This window comes from Balaenoptera ricei, chromosome 12 (genome assembly GCF_028023285.1).
Source record: "Balaenoptera ricei isolate mBalRic1 chromosome 12, mBalRic1.hap2, whole genome shotgun sequence".
NCBI classification, from domain to species: Eukaryota; Metazoa; Chordata; class Mammalia; order Artiodactyla; family Balaenopteridae; genus Balaenoptera; species Balaenoptera ricei.
In genome coordinates this window covers 15332801-15348781 of record NC_082650.1, presented here as the reverse complement: position 1 = coordinate 15348781, position 15981 = coordinate 15332801, and the positions used below count along the sequence as shown (strand labels likewise).

The window sequence follows — 15981 nt, the reverse complement described above, 5'->3', positions numbered from 1 at the left end:
AGAGCCCGCGAGCCACAACTACTGAAGCCCGTGTGCCTATAGCCCGTGCTCTGCAACAGGAGAAGCCACCACAATGAGCCTGCACACTGCACTGAAGACCCAACGCAGCCAAAAATAAAAATAAATAAATTTTTTTAAAAAAGAAACTAGAGGGCTTCCCTGGTGGCACAGTGGTTGAGAATCTGCCTGCCAATGCAAGGGACACAGGTTCAAGCCCTGGTCTGGGAAGATCCCACATGCCGCGGAGCAACTAGGCCCGTGAGCCACAATTGCTGAGCCTGCGCGTCTGGAGCCTGTGCTCCACAACAAGAGAGGCCACGACAGTGAGAGGCCCGCACACCGCGATGAAGAGTGGCCCCCACTTGCCACAACTGGAGAAAGTCCTCGCACAGAAACGAAGACCCAACACAGCCATAAATAAATAAATACATACATAAATTAAAAAAATAATAATAAAAATAAAATAAAATAAAATAAAAAGAAACTAACACAACATTGTAAAGCAACTATACTCCAATAAAAATTAATTAAAAAAGAAAGACTAGTACATGTAGAGCAATGTCTACAACTGTGTGGCACAAACTTTAAGTTCTTGGAGAATTCAAAGGAGAAAAATGCTGTGAGCTGGAGTAAATGATTAAGGGTTTGATGAGGGAGATGAGGTATGAGCTGGGCGTTAGGAATGAGTCCAATTTAGTTTGTAAGTCTTGACTCTTTTAGCTACAAGTTATAGAAACTCAATTAGACCCTGCTTTTAAAAAGAGTGGGCAGGGTGAGGGTTGGTGGTTGGCTCATATAATTAAAGAGGCAAGAAGTAAGTGCTGGGAAGGCTGGATCAAGACCAGATGATGTCATTAGGATGTGAGCTCAACTCTACTTTCCTGAGCTCACTGCATTGTCATCAGGCCAGGGGTGGCATCTGGCAGCTGTGGATTCACAACCTATTCATTTAACAGCCCAGGCGGAAAATACCTCCTTCCTTAGGGCTGCAAAGAAGCCCTCAACCTACCTGACTCCCTGTGACTCTGCTTCTGCAGATCTGCTCACGTCCCCATCTCTGGATTCGGTGGGGTATCCCACCCAAACTGCATGGACTGAGGGTTTGAGAAGGATGGTTGTTTAAAGGAAAAGTGAGATGCAGTTGGCAGTAGGAGAGAAATGGATTCTGGGAAGAATATTGTTCAAATTCTAGGACAGAGAAGAGGAATAGCAAAGATGTGAAGTCTGAAATGAGTGAGACAAGATGGGTTGCATGGAAGAGAGAAGTCCTATATGCAAGAAATGTGCTTCAGAGTACCGCTTCTACTTCATTGTATTAATTTGTTAGGGCTGCCGTAATAAAGTAGATGGCTTAAATAACAGAAATTGATTTTCTCACAGTTCTGGAGGCTGCAAGTCCAAGATCAAGGCTCTGGCAGTGTTGGCTTCCTCTGCGGCTCTCTCTTTGGCTTGGAGGCGGCTGTCCCCTTGCTGCCTTTTCACATGGCCATCCCTCTGTTCACTGGTCCCCACCGTGTTGAAGCCTGATCCCCGCCGTGATGGTATTTGAAGATGGGGCCTTTGAGAGGTGATTTATTCTGCCTTCATGAATGGGATTATTGCCCTAATAAGACAGACCCCAGAGAGCACCTTTTACCCCATCTGCCAGGTGAGGACATAGCAAGAAGATGGCCATCTCTGAACCAGAAAGCAGACTCTCACTAGACACCAAATCTGCTGACACCTTGATCTTGGACTTCCCAGCCTCCAGAACAGTGAGATATAAATTTCTATTGTTTATAAGCCCCTCAGTCTGTGGGAGCCTATTATAGCAGCCAGAACAGGCTAAGACAGGCCAGTGCATGGCTAAAACCAAGCAAACAAACAAAAGAATCCAACCAAGAGACTCACAAATCTAGGGGCACTTGCACAAATGCTTTGCAACTAGTTGGTTACCTGTGGGGAAGGACCGTGACTCCAAGTCTTACTGGGAAATGCCAAGATGTATAGAGCAGGATGGGATGGACGACCCAGCACCTAATACAATGTTCTGTCCAGAGTAGACACACAGGAAGCAATGGCTAGACTGAACTTACAAAAAAGAACAGGAAGAGGAAGAGAGAACATCTTTGGTGTTGGTGAGTTGCCTTTATTCTAACAACAGCCGTAGGGCAAAAAACCCTTAACATCTAGGGCAGTGGGATGGAAGAGGAGGGGCAAAAGCCACCTACACTTGAATTCAGAAGCTCTCGAAGCCCTAAGCATGAAATAAGATATCTCCAGAATGTATCCAGAGAGGAGGGGACGTGGGAGGAGAAGAAGGCAACAGATTACATTCCTTGATCATCAGTCAAAAGTAGATTCTCCCCCAGGCCTCATCTATGTACCTATTATCTCCCCATCGTATTTATTTTTTTCTTAGTACTTATCACTATATGAAATTATCTTATATAATTGTTCAATTACTTTTTTATAGTCTACCGTCCCCACCTCCAAAATATAAGCTCTAAAACAGAAGGACCTCCTCGTGGTCCTTGCTGTGTTTTCAGTACCCAGGACAGTACCTAGCACATACTAGGTGCTCAAAAAACACTGTTGAATGAATAAAGGAGAAAGAGCAAAGGATATTAGGGAGTTTAATAAAATAAAAGTGATTACACCCAAGTAATTAATAACTCCATAGGTAGCTTGACAATCCAGAATGCTTCATTCCATAAAGATTATGCATAATTAACATATTTTTAGTCAGAAAAATCTGTGGTAGGTCATGAAAAATCAGCTTTAGTTGTTTCCCTGTTCTGTTGCAATATCAATAGTAAAAATATAACCTCTTAAGTGCCTTTACTAAGCTTTTAGTGTGTATTATGTGCTAACCATGTCTTTTATTTTCTGTATTCCAAAGCTTTGACATCTGGGTCCTTGCTGATTCTGGGGGGACTGCACCTTCAGGCTTAGGCAGTTCCTGGAAGTAGTAAACAGCCTACTCATGAGTGTGCTTTTTAAATACAAACCAATCAATCCACAGCCCACACCCCAACACCCCCTTTATCAGGCCCTCACATTCCAGGTCACTATCCATCTGCCCTAATCACCCCAGGTCCAGGTACCCAACACGTACAGCCAACCCCTGTGTCCCAGATCCCACTGAAATTATTCAAACTAACCATGCTGACCAAAGTAAGCTCATGTGCTTCATGAGATGCTTACCATGCCTCACCTTCCCACAGAAACCACAATATAGGCTCCTGCCCGCTCTGGTCCTGACCAACCCTGGTGCTTCCGCATGTGGACCCTCCTGGTGCAGCATACCCCTTTCTCTTGGGAATTGTGAGTAAGAAATTATATATTCAGCGACAACCGTCTCCTGATCTTTTGATCTTACTATACCTCAGATTTCCTGTGAATACACTATATTTTAAAAACAATATACCAGTTAAGATTTGCTCAGTTGTAAGTAACAGAAAACCCAATTCAAACTGCCTTCAGCCGTAAAGGAGATGTGCTGTAAGTTGCAAACTGCCTTCAGCCGTAAAGGAGATGATGTGCTGTAAGCTGAGTCAGGGCAGCCACCAGCGTTAGTTTATTTCAGTCTCTGAGGTTATCCTCGAGGACTCAGTGTCTTCCAATCGCTCACCTGCACTCTTCAGCAGCAACTTCATCCATCCACACCTAGGCCCACAGCCTTCCTAATTCAAGCAGAGGGAAAGGGACCAGGTCTCTTCTGGAAGCTGTCTCAGGAAAATGGGGCAGCTTCATCCCCAAGAGCCCCAGCAAACCTCTTTGGAAAATTGGGGCATGTGTCTATCCCTGTCCAAGAATGAGATTCTGTAGATGAGTTTGGACCTGAGCCTCTTGTCCTTCCTAGACTCAGGAGGGCTCAGCTTCCAGGAAGCACGAGAGCTGCATGGGGGAGTTGTGGACTCCTGAATGGACCCTGAGCAGCACAGTTACAGGAAAAGGGAGTGAATTTGAGTGGCCCCATGATGTCCAATGCAGTAATAAGATAGCCATAGAAGTATGAAAAATAAAGAAGGGGCTCAAGATGATATTCTGCGTTGGGGTCAGTGGTGGTTTAAGAAGAGGGGATAAAACCTCACACAGTTACTGTAGGTAACACATTTGCAAGCAAAACCTTCTACTCTTGGTGGCTTTCACTGCGATTAGGAGGAGACCACGTCTTATGAGATATGATTCTGATTTTGAGACGGCCGTATAAAGAAAAAAGTCATTAAATTTATATTTTTCATTTCATTCTTACATTTGCCTGTCTTATCTTTTAGGTTGTAAACTTGATGAGAACAGAGGCTGTATATTTTATAGCATAGTGGTAATTAAAATGTCAAGAAGCAAAAAACTTAAGGGTACCATTTAGCCTGAGAATTTTAATGCCTGTTCAGTGCTTTTCTTCAACAGTTTCTCTCGTTTCACACATACGCACAGATATTACTGCCCCCGCCTGCCCTGCCCCCGGACACACATATTTAGTCCTGGGAAAGATGTGACATAAAAACAGAAGCACAATTCTTTATTAGAGCATCAGAGTAAAGAAGGCTAATCTAATTAGTGTCTAGTCTGGAAGGAATGAAAAAAAAAAAAAAAGCATCTGTAATGTATAATAGAAAGGTTATTCGTGATCTGCTTCTTGAAAAAATGTCTGCCTGATTTGTGTCTTTCTGCGGCTCTCAACAATGGAGGTTTGCTCCGGTGTCTGCAACAGACACATTTCCAATCACCAGACTTCTGTGGATTTATGCTCTCTTCCTGATTTAAACAGCAACTCCCAGAAAGCAATGGCTTTCAGCATTGCGAGCTGGAGGGTTTGTCAGACATTCTGCAAGCGTATATCATATTTATCACCAAATTAAAGATAATGGTGAGCAAAGAAGAAAAATTCTCAAATTCACAAATTATGCTACTGATGAGCCCAACTACAATTATTTTTAATACATGCATTTTGCCTTGATTTTTGCATTTGGGGAAGGTAATATATGGTATGAAAACAAGACTAGCAAGCAACATTTCATGTGTTCCTCTTAACAAAGCAAAATGAGAAAATGGATATGAAAGCACTTTGTAAGTCCTAACGCACATGCAGATGTGAGTTACTGTTATCGATTTCATTATCGGTTAAGCTTTACTTAAAGGATAAAAGCTAAGAAAAGAACTACATAAGGTGCTTTATTGGAAGGAATTCTAAATGCATTTGAATGATCTATTTTACTTTCTAGGTATTTTAACACGTTCTGATGGAAAAATCCCACCCTAATGAATGCTTTCACAGTTCAAAAAGTGGTCTGCTTTCAATCCGATTCTTTACATGGGCAAAAGACTTCAACAGGCATTTCACGAAAGAAGTCATGCAAATGGCCGATAAACATATGAAAAGTGATCATGATTAATCACCAAGGAAATGCAAATTAAACCCACATTTATTTACTGCTCCATGCCCAACAGAGTGGTGGACATTGATAAATGCTACCGAGACTAAGAATTGGCAGGGCTGTGGTGCAACTGGCTTCTCACGCACTGCCGGAGTGTAAATTTGTACCTTTTGAAAAACTATCGGCACTATCTACTCTGTGGAATTTATGCACACCTTACGACCCAACACTCTCAGGTCTCTACTTCCAGTAGGCAGAATAAGGACCATTCCCCTCCCCCAAGGATGTCCCCGTCCTAATCTTGGGAACCCATGACTATGTTACCTTAACGCGGTAAAAGGTAAATTGCAGATGTGATTAAGGTAACAGACCTTGAGATGGTAAGATTATCCTAAATTAAACTGGTGGGACCAATATAATCATGTCAATCCTTAAAAGCCAGAAACCTTTCCCACTGTGGTCAGAGAGAGAGATGCATGACAGACACAAAACAGGAAAAGGGTTAGAAGCCACTGCTGCCGGTTTTGAAGATGGAGAAGGAGTCATGAGGCATGGAAGGCAGAGGCCTCTTGAAGCTGGGAATGGCTCTCAGCTGAAAGCCAGCAAGAAAATGGGGGCCTCAGTCCTACAGCAGCAAGAAACAGCTCGGCCAACAGCCAGAATGAGCAAGATAATGGATCCCCACCTAGAGCCTGCGTAAAAGAAGGCAGTCCTGCTGACATCTTGATTTCAGCCTGGTGAGAGCCATGCCAGACTTGTGACCTCCAGAGCTGAGAGATAATAAATGTGTGTTGTTTTATGCTGAGCACTTCGTGGTAATTTGTTGCAGCAGCAATAAAAAACGAATACAGTACCCAACAGAAATGTGTATGTCTGTGCAGCAGAAAATATGTACTATGATATCCACATCAGTATGATTTGTAAGAGCCCTGAAGTGGAAAATCCCATGTGGACATTAACAGGATAGATGGATGAATTGGCCTGGGCCTAAGTGGGGACGTGGAACAGTGGAGACAGGATGGTGATGAGTCTCACAGCGGGAGGGGGTATGGAATATGGAGACAGACTGTGTGGTTCCATGGGTAGAAAGTTCAAGACCAGGCAGAACTATGTTCCCCTTACAGAGGTCAGAAGAGTGGTTGTCTTTGTCAGGGGAAAGGACTGAGATGAGGCACAAGGGGGCTTTGGGAGTGCTGGAACGTTCCATGTCTTGATCTGGGTGGTGTTTACAGGGTGTGTTTACTTAGATGATTGGTGAGCTTTGCTTCGTGCATTTTGTACTTCAGTTAAAATCTTCACATAGTAAGAAGTGGTCTGGTGGGATTAGTAAACGTTTAAAAAATTTACACTAAAGACCACTTTGTAATGTTTATCTTTTTTTCTCTCATTTACTTTTTGGCTTCCCTCTGATTTTTCATCACAGAATATTCCCCTTAGGCCAGGAGAGTAGAAAAATCCAGTGAAATGCCACTAAACATCATGACACACTTGAATGAATTTAAACATACACACTTTGGCACACTCCGCTCGGAAATTTCATTAATTTATTAATTATTTGTCCATTTCTTTATTTGAAGATCATCAGTTTCTTCTCCCTAGAAACGAGTATTGCCATTTTCTTTTATTTCCTTTCAGAGGTTTTTCTATCACATTGTTTGTGTGTGTAAATTTTTTTTCCTTTTTTTCATGAGTGGTGGCAATCTATACATAGGGGTCTGTCCTTGCTTTTCTCACACATGGAGCAACGTTATAATTTTTAATAGCTGAGTAGATATAGTTTGATAACTCATTTGACTAATTCCCTTATTGATGGACATCTAGGTTATTGACAGTCTTTTGCTATTATGAACAATGCTGCAATTAATATCTCTAAACACCCATTATTTTGCATAATCACAACTTACTTTTCAGTAATTTACTTCACGTCCATAAGTATTGATTGATATTTATGGATTTGAAGCTATGGTGGATGTTAACATTTTTTTTCTGTATTGAAAATGGACTATCTACTGAGAAGAATACTCTTATTTAATGAATTCACTCTTCCAATGATACTTCAGTGCCTAACTTTAGGTCAGACAAAGCCTAAGCAAGAAAATTAATATATATCTATAAAGGATATATTTTTTAAATGATTTTTAGTTTCCTAGGGCTGCTGTAACAAAGTACTGTGGACTGGGTAGCTTCAAACGACATAAATTTATCATCTGATAGTTGTGGAGGTTAGAAGTCCAAAATCAGAGTGTTGTCAGAGCCATGCTCTCTCCAAAGGCTCTAAGGACAAAGCTTGTTTTTTTGCTTCTTCCTGCTCCTGGTGGTGCTCAATGATCCCTGGCTTTACGTGGCTTATAGATACATCACTACAATCTCTGCCTCCATCTTCACATGGCTGTCTCCCTGTGTCCCTGTGTCTCACATGTCTATCTTTTTATAAGGACACCAGACATACTGGATTAAGGGCCCACCCTACTCCAATATAACATCTTCTTAATTAATTATATTTGCAATGACCCTATTTCCAAATAAGGTCACATTCTGAAGTATTGTGGGTTAGAACTTTAACATATCTTTGTTGCGGGGTGAGGGAGCAAGTCACACATAATTCAACCTATATTATGGACTGAATGTTTGTGTTCCTCCAAAATTCATATGTTGAAATCCTAACCCCCAATGTGATGGCATTAGGAGTTAAGGTCTTTGGAAGGTAATAAAGTCAAGAGGTGGAGCCCTCATGAATAGGATTAGCGCCCTTATAAGATGATAGCTTGTTTTCTCTCTCTGTCTTCACCAGGTGAGGACACAGCAAGAAGATGGCCATCTGCAAGCCAGGAAATGGGCTCTCACCTGACACCAGATCTGCCAGCACATTGATCTTGGACTTCCCAGCCTCCAGAACTGTGAGAAATAAATATTTGTTGCTTAAGCTGTCCACTCTATGGTAATGTGTTATAGCAGCCTGAACTAAGAATCCATAACAAATGAAGTAGTCCATTTCGTACTATTTGAACTTTTTACCATGTTCATGTACCTGTTTAAAAACAGCAGTGTAAGTAGTACATGATTTGGTACATAACTGAGGAAAAAAATGAATATTATATATAAGTGGTGTCAGCATTCAGCAAATATTTGGTAAGTGCCAGGCCTCGTTCTAGGCATTGGAGATACAACTCTAAAAAACCAGGCAAAATTCTCTGCTCTCTTGGGTCTCCATGGGGAGACAGACAATAGACAAATAAGTAAAATGCATCTTATGTTTAGACAGTAATAAGCACTAAGAAAAAAAATAAAGTATGGAAGGAAAATGTAAAGTGTAAGGAGCTGAGTAAGAATCTTAGAGTGGGGACTTCCCTGGCTGTGCAGTGGTAAAGAATCCATCTTACAATGCAGGGGACACGGGTTTGATCCCTGGTCGGGGAACTAGGATCCCACATGCCGTGGGGCAACTAAGCCCACACTCCACAACTACTGAACCCGCACGCCTCAACTAGAGAGCCTGCATGCCACAAACTACAGAGCCCACGTGCTCTGGAACCCGTGCGCCACAACTACAGAGTCCACACGCCCTGGAGCCTGCACGCCACAACTAGAGAAGAGAAAACCCATTCGCCACAACTAGAGAGAAGCCCGGGCACCACAACGAAGAGCCCGCACGCCGCAACAAAAGATCCCGCATGCCTCAATGAAGATCCCGCGTGCCGCACCAGTCAGAATGGCCATCGTCAAAAAATCTACAAACAGTAAATGCTGGAGAGGGTGTGGAGAAAAGGGAACACTCTTGCACTGTTGGTGGGAATGTAAATTGATACAGCCAGTATGGAGAACAGTATGGAGGTTCCTTAAAAAACTAAAAATAGAACTACCATATGACCCAGCAATCCCACTACTGGGCATATACCCTGAGAAAACCATAATTTAAAAAGAGTCATGTACCAAAATGTTCATTGCAACTCTATTTACAATAGCCAGGACATGGAAGCAACCTAAGTGTCCATCAACAGATGAATGGATAAAGAAGATGTGGCACATATATACAATGGAATATTACTCAGCCATAAAGAGAAACGAAATTGAGTTATTTGCAGTGAGGTGGATGGACTTAGAGTCTGTCATACAGAGTGAAGTAAGTCAGAAAGAGAAAAACAAATACCGTATGCTAACACATATATATGGAATCTAAAAAAAAAAAAAAAATGGTCATGAAGAGCCTAGGGGCAAGACGGGAATAAAGACACAGACCTACTAGAGAATGGACTTGAGGATACGGGGAGGGGGAAGGGTAAGCTGGGACGAAGTGAGAGAGTGGCATGGACATATATACACTACCAAACGTAAAATAGATAGCCAGTGGGAAGCAGCCGCATAGCACAGGGAGATCAGCTCGGTGCTTTGTGACCAGCTAGATGGGTGGGATAGGGAGGGTGGGAGGGAGGGAGACGCAAGAGGGAAGAGATATGGGGACATATGTATATGTATAACTGATTCACTTTGTTATAAAGCAGAAACTAACACACCGTTGTAAAGCAATTATACTCCAATAAAGATGTTTAAAAAAAAAAAATCCCACGTGCCGCAACTAAGACCCAACGCAGCCAAAAATAAATTAAATAAATAAATAAATAATGAATAAATCTTAAAAAAGAAAAGAACCTTAGAGTGGCTGGTCTGTTTGAGGAAGAGCATGGGACCAAGAGGCGGCAGGATGGACATGGTGAGGCCATGGGCAACAGCAATGTCCCAGGAATAATGAAAGCCTGTCATACTGAGGGCATAGAAGGAGGACTTGATTTTACTCTGAGTGATGTGGGAGCCCTTGGCCGGTTCCAGTAGAGGAGTGGCTCCATCTGACATCGTTTTCAATATGGCCGCTCTGTTGAGAACAGGCTGAGGGGGGTCAAGGTTAGAACCAGAGAGACCAGTTGGGAATTTACAGCAAGAATCCAAGTGAGAGATGATATGGTTTGGACTGGGTTTGGGGTTGTGGGGTGGGGAGGTGTGGTCACGTTCTGACTATACACAGAAAGTAGAACCAACAGTATTTGTTGTCAGACAAGACTCAGGATGCAAGGGTGACCCTAAGACTTTTGATCTGAGCAATTGAAAGAGAGAGTTGTCATTAACTGAAATGGGGACTCGACAGGAGGAGCAGAGTTAAGGGAGAATCCAGAGTACAGTTTTGGATATATTAAGCTTGAGACGACTATTAAACATCCAAGTGAAGGTAATGAGAAGGCAAGCACGAGTCCGGAATTCAGGGTAGCCGGTCAGGCTAGAGATACACACTTCGGAGTCATTACCATGTGAAGGGCATTTAAAGCCAAAGACTGTTGAAATCACATAGGAAGTGAGTACAGATTAAAAAAAGAAAATGAGGGACTTCCCTGGTGGTCCAGTGGTTAAGACTCCGCGCTTCCATTGCAGAGGGCACGGATTCGATCCCTGATTGGAGAACTAAGATCCCGCAGTGCATAAAAAAAGAAAAAGAATCTGGTTTCTGAGTCTGAGAAACTCATGGCACATCCAGATAGAGACTGAAAATACTACAAGAGCAATCTGCCTGAAAATACAGATTTGGAAGATGTCAGCAAATAGTAGCTAAAACATGGAAGTGAACGCTTAAAAATGCCAAGGTTAACATGGTGGAAATGGAGCCAGGAAGTGCAGATTTGGGAGTGGACCAAAGAGGAGGGGAGACGAGGGGCAGGAGAAAGGGGCATCACAGAGGCAGGGGAGGAGAAAGTTTCAAGAAGGAGAAAAGTATAATTCCTTAGAAAGGTAAGTGGGATGCATACGGAATGGGGGACCACTGCCTTTGGTACTTAGGAGGTTTTGTTGACTTTAGAAGTCAGATTGCAATGGATGGAGGAATGGATGGGAAATAAGCAGGGTGATATTATCTGAAAGGAAAATAAACTCCATCTTCTGGCTTAATAATACGTTTCAGGTTGATAAATCACGGTGCTGACCTCTTTTCTCCTCCTGCTGTTTGGAGATGTCTGGCCCCTCAATTAGTGCTTCCTTTTGGAGGACACTGGCCTTCCAGGTCTGTCTGGCAAGCACAGCACTGATGCTTATCTCTGCTCCTGAAATGCCCTTGTCCTTCAACAGGTTCAAACACTACTCATGGCTCAGATCCCGGCTAATCTTCTCTGAAAGTCTTCCCCAGTCTTCCCAGCTGCAAATTATCTTTTCTTCCTCAGAATTTCTACAATATTTATCTGTACATCTCTTAAAGTACACTTTGCTTTAAACCTTTATTCCTTTTACTATAATTATTGGGGTTTTTTTGGTCTTTTTTTCTCTACTAGACAAAAAGCATCAGACAGGATCCATGGCTGATTCACCTTGATATTCCCAATGATATATTTCTTCATATTTACACTACATGTTCATATTTAACACATGCTGGCTGTTCAATAAATATTTGTTTAGTATATTAATAAAGGGAGACTAACTGGACACAACAGAATAACATATAATGGAGTCCAACAATCTGACACAATGTGCATATCTTTAAACACTCTGTATTTGCAGATGAAAAAAGGATTTTTTTTTCAAAAAGTCAGCAGAAGCACAGAGTTAAAAGCCAAATATCTAACCCAATGCAAAGCATCCAAAATCCAGGAAGGTAAGTGTCAGCCAAGGGTGGAATTGCTATAGTAAATTGTGTTATGGACTGAATCGTGTCCCCTCAAAATTCATATGTTGAAACCATAACCCCGGGTACCTTGGAAAGTGACTATATTTGGAGATAGAGATTTTAAAGTGGTGATTGAGTTAAAATGAGGCAGTTAGGGTGGGCCCTAATACAATCTAAGTGGTGCCGGTATAAGAGCAGATTAGACACAGAGACACCAAGGATGTGTGGGCAAAGAGCAAAGACCATATGAGGACCAGTAAGAAGGCGGCCATCTACAAGAGAGAGGTCTCAGAAGGAATCCAATCTTCTGACACCTTGATCTTGGACACCTGGCCTCCAGAACCATGAGAAAATAAATATCTGTTGTTTAAGCAACACAGTCTATGATATTTTGTTATGTCAGCCTGAGCAGACTAATACACCATGGTAGGAAAATGCCACGTTGCATGGAAAGAAGGGATGGCTTTGCAGTGGGACAGACCAAGACTTAGTCTATTACTTTCTATGTGATTTTGGGCAAGTAACTTTGCCTCTCTAAACCACTTCTCATATCACTACACTGGAGACAATAATTCCTCTGTGGTTGTTATTAGGAATATGTGTAATATATATCTAGTACTTGAAACAGAAAGAACACTCAAGAAAGTATAGCTCTTTTTTTTTTCAACATTTTTTTATTGAAGTATAGCTGGTTTACAATGCTGTGGGACTTCTCTGGTGGCACAGTGGTTGAGACTCCATGGTCCTAATGCAGGGGGCCCAGGTTTGATCCCTGGTCAGGGAACTAGATCCCACATGCGTGGTGCAACTAAGGTTTCGCGTGCCAAAACTAAGGAGCCCACCGGCCGCAACTAAGACCCAGCACAACCAAATAAATAAATATTAAAAAAAAAAACAATGTTGTGTAAATTTCTGCTGTACAGCAAAGCAATTCAGTTATACATACATATATACATTCTATTTTTTTAATTCTTTTCCATTATGGTTTATCATAAGATATTGAATATAGTTCCCTGTGCTATACAGTAGGACCTTGTTGTTTATCCCTTCCATATATAATAGCTTACATCTTCTAACCCCAGCCTCCCACTCCATCCCTCCCCCAACCCTCTGCCCCTTGGCAACCACAAGTCTCTTTTCTATGTCAGTGAGTCTGTTTCTGTTTCATAGATAGGTTCATTTGTGTCATATTTTATTCATTTATTTATTTATTTATTTATTTATTGCCATGCCTCACAGCTTACAGGATCTTAGTTCCCCGACCAGGGATCAAACCCAGGCCCTTGGCAGTGAAAGTGCAGAGTCCTAACCACTGGACTGCCAGGGAATTCCCTGTGTCATATTTTAGATTCCACACATATATGTGATATCATATGGTATTTGTCCAGAAAGGATAACTCTTAATTGTCAAGAGATGGAATATTTCATAAACATTAAAATGATCATTCTGGGGCTTCCCTGGTGGCGCAGTGGTTAAGAATCCGCCTGCCAACGCAAGGGACACGGGTTCAAGCCCTGGCCTGGGAAGATCCCACATGCCACGGAGCAACTAAGCCTGTGCTCCACAACTACTGAGCCTGAGCTCTAGAGCCCGTGAGCCACACTACTGAACCCACGTGCCACAACTACTGAAGCCTACACGCCTAGAGCCCACGCTCTGCAACAAGAGAAGCTGCGGCAATGAGAATCCCACACACCGCAACGAAGAGTAGCCCCCGCTTGCCGCAACTGGAGAAAGCCTGCGCACAGCAATGAAGACCTAACACAGCCAAAAATAAATAAATAAATAAATAAATTTATTTTTAAAAAAATGATCACTCTGAATACTGTGTAGCAATATGCCTTCTTATATTAAATATTATATTTTTACTGATTATTATTAATATATAATTTAAGACATTTAAGTACCAAATATAACAATATTTTAAATATATTAAAAATTAATAATACACTATTAAATAAAAGAAAGCAAGATAAAAATTATGCGAAACTGCTAATTACAACTGTATAAAAATTATGCCTATTTGTTGACAAGATTGAAAAGTAATGTGTAAGTGAAAATATAATTTTTAATGTTGAATCAGGACTCTTTGTTATGGGGGAAAAAACTGAACTTGAGATAACTTAGGCCAAAACTGAAATTTACTTGCTCCCAGATCCCAAGGAATGATTGAGCAATGCAGCTGTAGAAGAGCAAGGATCCAGCTGGCCCACTGGAACAACTGAGACCAAGAGTTTCAACATCTTCAGGAGTCTTTTTCCATCCCTTGATTCTCTGTTGGCCTCACTCCTACTCACTACAATTGGCTCTGTCTACATGCAGAAAGCATGGCTCCTCAAGTCACACTTAACAACTTCTGCCTCTAAAGAGGGACTCCCTATCTTCCCTAGTCTCTAACAGGGCTGTTGTTCAGCCAGCATGCACTGGTTATGGATATTGACGATCATCCCTGGCATTAGTTTCAGATATCCCAGGGAAGGGACTCATTGGTATTACCTTTCATTCAATCAACCATAGGCAGGGGGCCAGGTCACAAAAGAGCATGGCTGCTTCCACAAGCATCATAGGTTTGAAGTGATGGAAGGAGCACTTCCCAAGAACAGGGGTTAGTACTGGGCAGATTTTGTTTTAATGTCTTCTATGTGTGTAGTTATGGCTTTAATTTTCCAAAATGTTAAAATACAACAACTTTTAAGAGGAAAAGAAAAAATTGGGGGTACTCAAAATCATCTTTCTCAATTTTATTTCTACTCTGTCTTTGTTAGAATGCATTTCAGCATCTCTGTCCAATTCATGGTTAAATATGGTCATTATGTACTGGAAGTCCTTGCAGAAACAGAGGGTGACTGATGTCCAGCTTAGTGTCACTTTTAGCTCTGGCCTGGTTGAACATCAAAATAATTCTTTTGGGACTTCCCTGGTGGCACAGTGGTTGGGAATCCACCTGCCAATGCAGGGGACACAGGTTCGTGCCCTGGTCCGGGAAGATCCCACATGCCATGGAGCGGCTGGGCCCGTGCGCCACAACTACTGAGCCTGCACTCTAGAGCCTGTGAGCCACAACTGCTGAAGCCCGCGTGCCTGGAGCCCGTGCTCCGCAGCAGGAGAGGCCACCGCAGTGAGAAGCCCACGCACCACAGCGAAGAGTGGCCCCCGCTCGCTGCAACTGGAGAGGGCCCGCGTGCAGCAGCAAGGACCCAACGCAGCCAAAAATAAGTAAATAAATAAATTTTTAAAAAATAATAATAATTCTTTTGTGTGATAATAGAACAGGTTCATATATGACGTATCCAATTTCCTCCAGGATTTTCAGCATTTGGGTTAAATTTCATTCAACCTTATACCCACAATTTAATTTCCCCAAGGCACCAACCGGAAAAAAACAGGCCCTAACTTTGCCACACGGACATACCTAGGCATCCTCATCTTTTCCCTCGGCATACACAGATAAAATTTTTTAAAGATGAATTTGCATATAAATGCAAAAGTCTATTTTAAAGTCTTAGGTAAAGTCTTTTAGAAAGAGCTTCCAAATTCTTACTCTTGAATATTCCCTAGTAGCAGGAGATAATTTGACTGCTGAGATATTCACAGAAGAAATGAGAAAAAATGATTAGTTTCCGGACATGTTTAATTTCATAGAATCTTAGGCTCCTAATTGAGTGGTTGATTTCCAGTTCTTCCAGGTGCAACCACACCATGGAGAAATGATTTTAAAAGATGAAGCATTAGTGAGAGCCTAACAAATTTTTCAGGCCAGCTCTCAAGATTCTCTCAATTTCCTATGTACCATTAAAGAGTAACACATGTCTAGCAGTTAGAATGCTCTGGTAGTGCACCTGGGGACAGAAATGGCTGGATAACACAATAGGATCTGCCTAAGTGTCCAAACAGCAAGCAAACAAAAATGGAAATGGAAACCAGCTGAATAGAACAATCCTAGGGGAGCAGCCCTGACCCACAGTAAACCACTGCCATGGGGA

General features: G+C 42.0%; 1 protein-coding gene across 3 annotated transcripts in view; it reads left to right on the top strand.

The window, feature by feature from the left end:
• MTHFD1L (methylenetetrahydrofolate dehydrogenase (NADP+ dependent) 1 like) overlaps positions 1–14199 on the top strand; it is a 283519-nt gene extending 269320 nt beyond the window's left edge. The window contains exons 29-30 of one of the 3 annotated variants that reach the window (XR_009506127.1): positions 8152–8257; positions 14154–14199. The gene's annotated coding sequence lies outside the window, so the exon portion shown is untranslated. Of the gene's footprint in view, positions 1–3206; positions 3307–5207; positions 5242–8151; positions 8258–11891; positions 11957–14153 lie in introns of those variants that run through there. The other 2 variants (XR_009506128.1, XR_009506129.1) reach the window with 2 other exon arrangements.
• The last annotated feature ends 1782 nt before the right edge of the window (positions 14200–15981 follow it).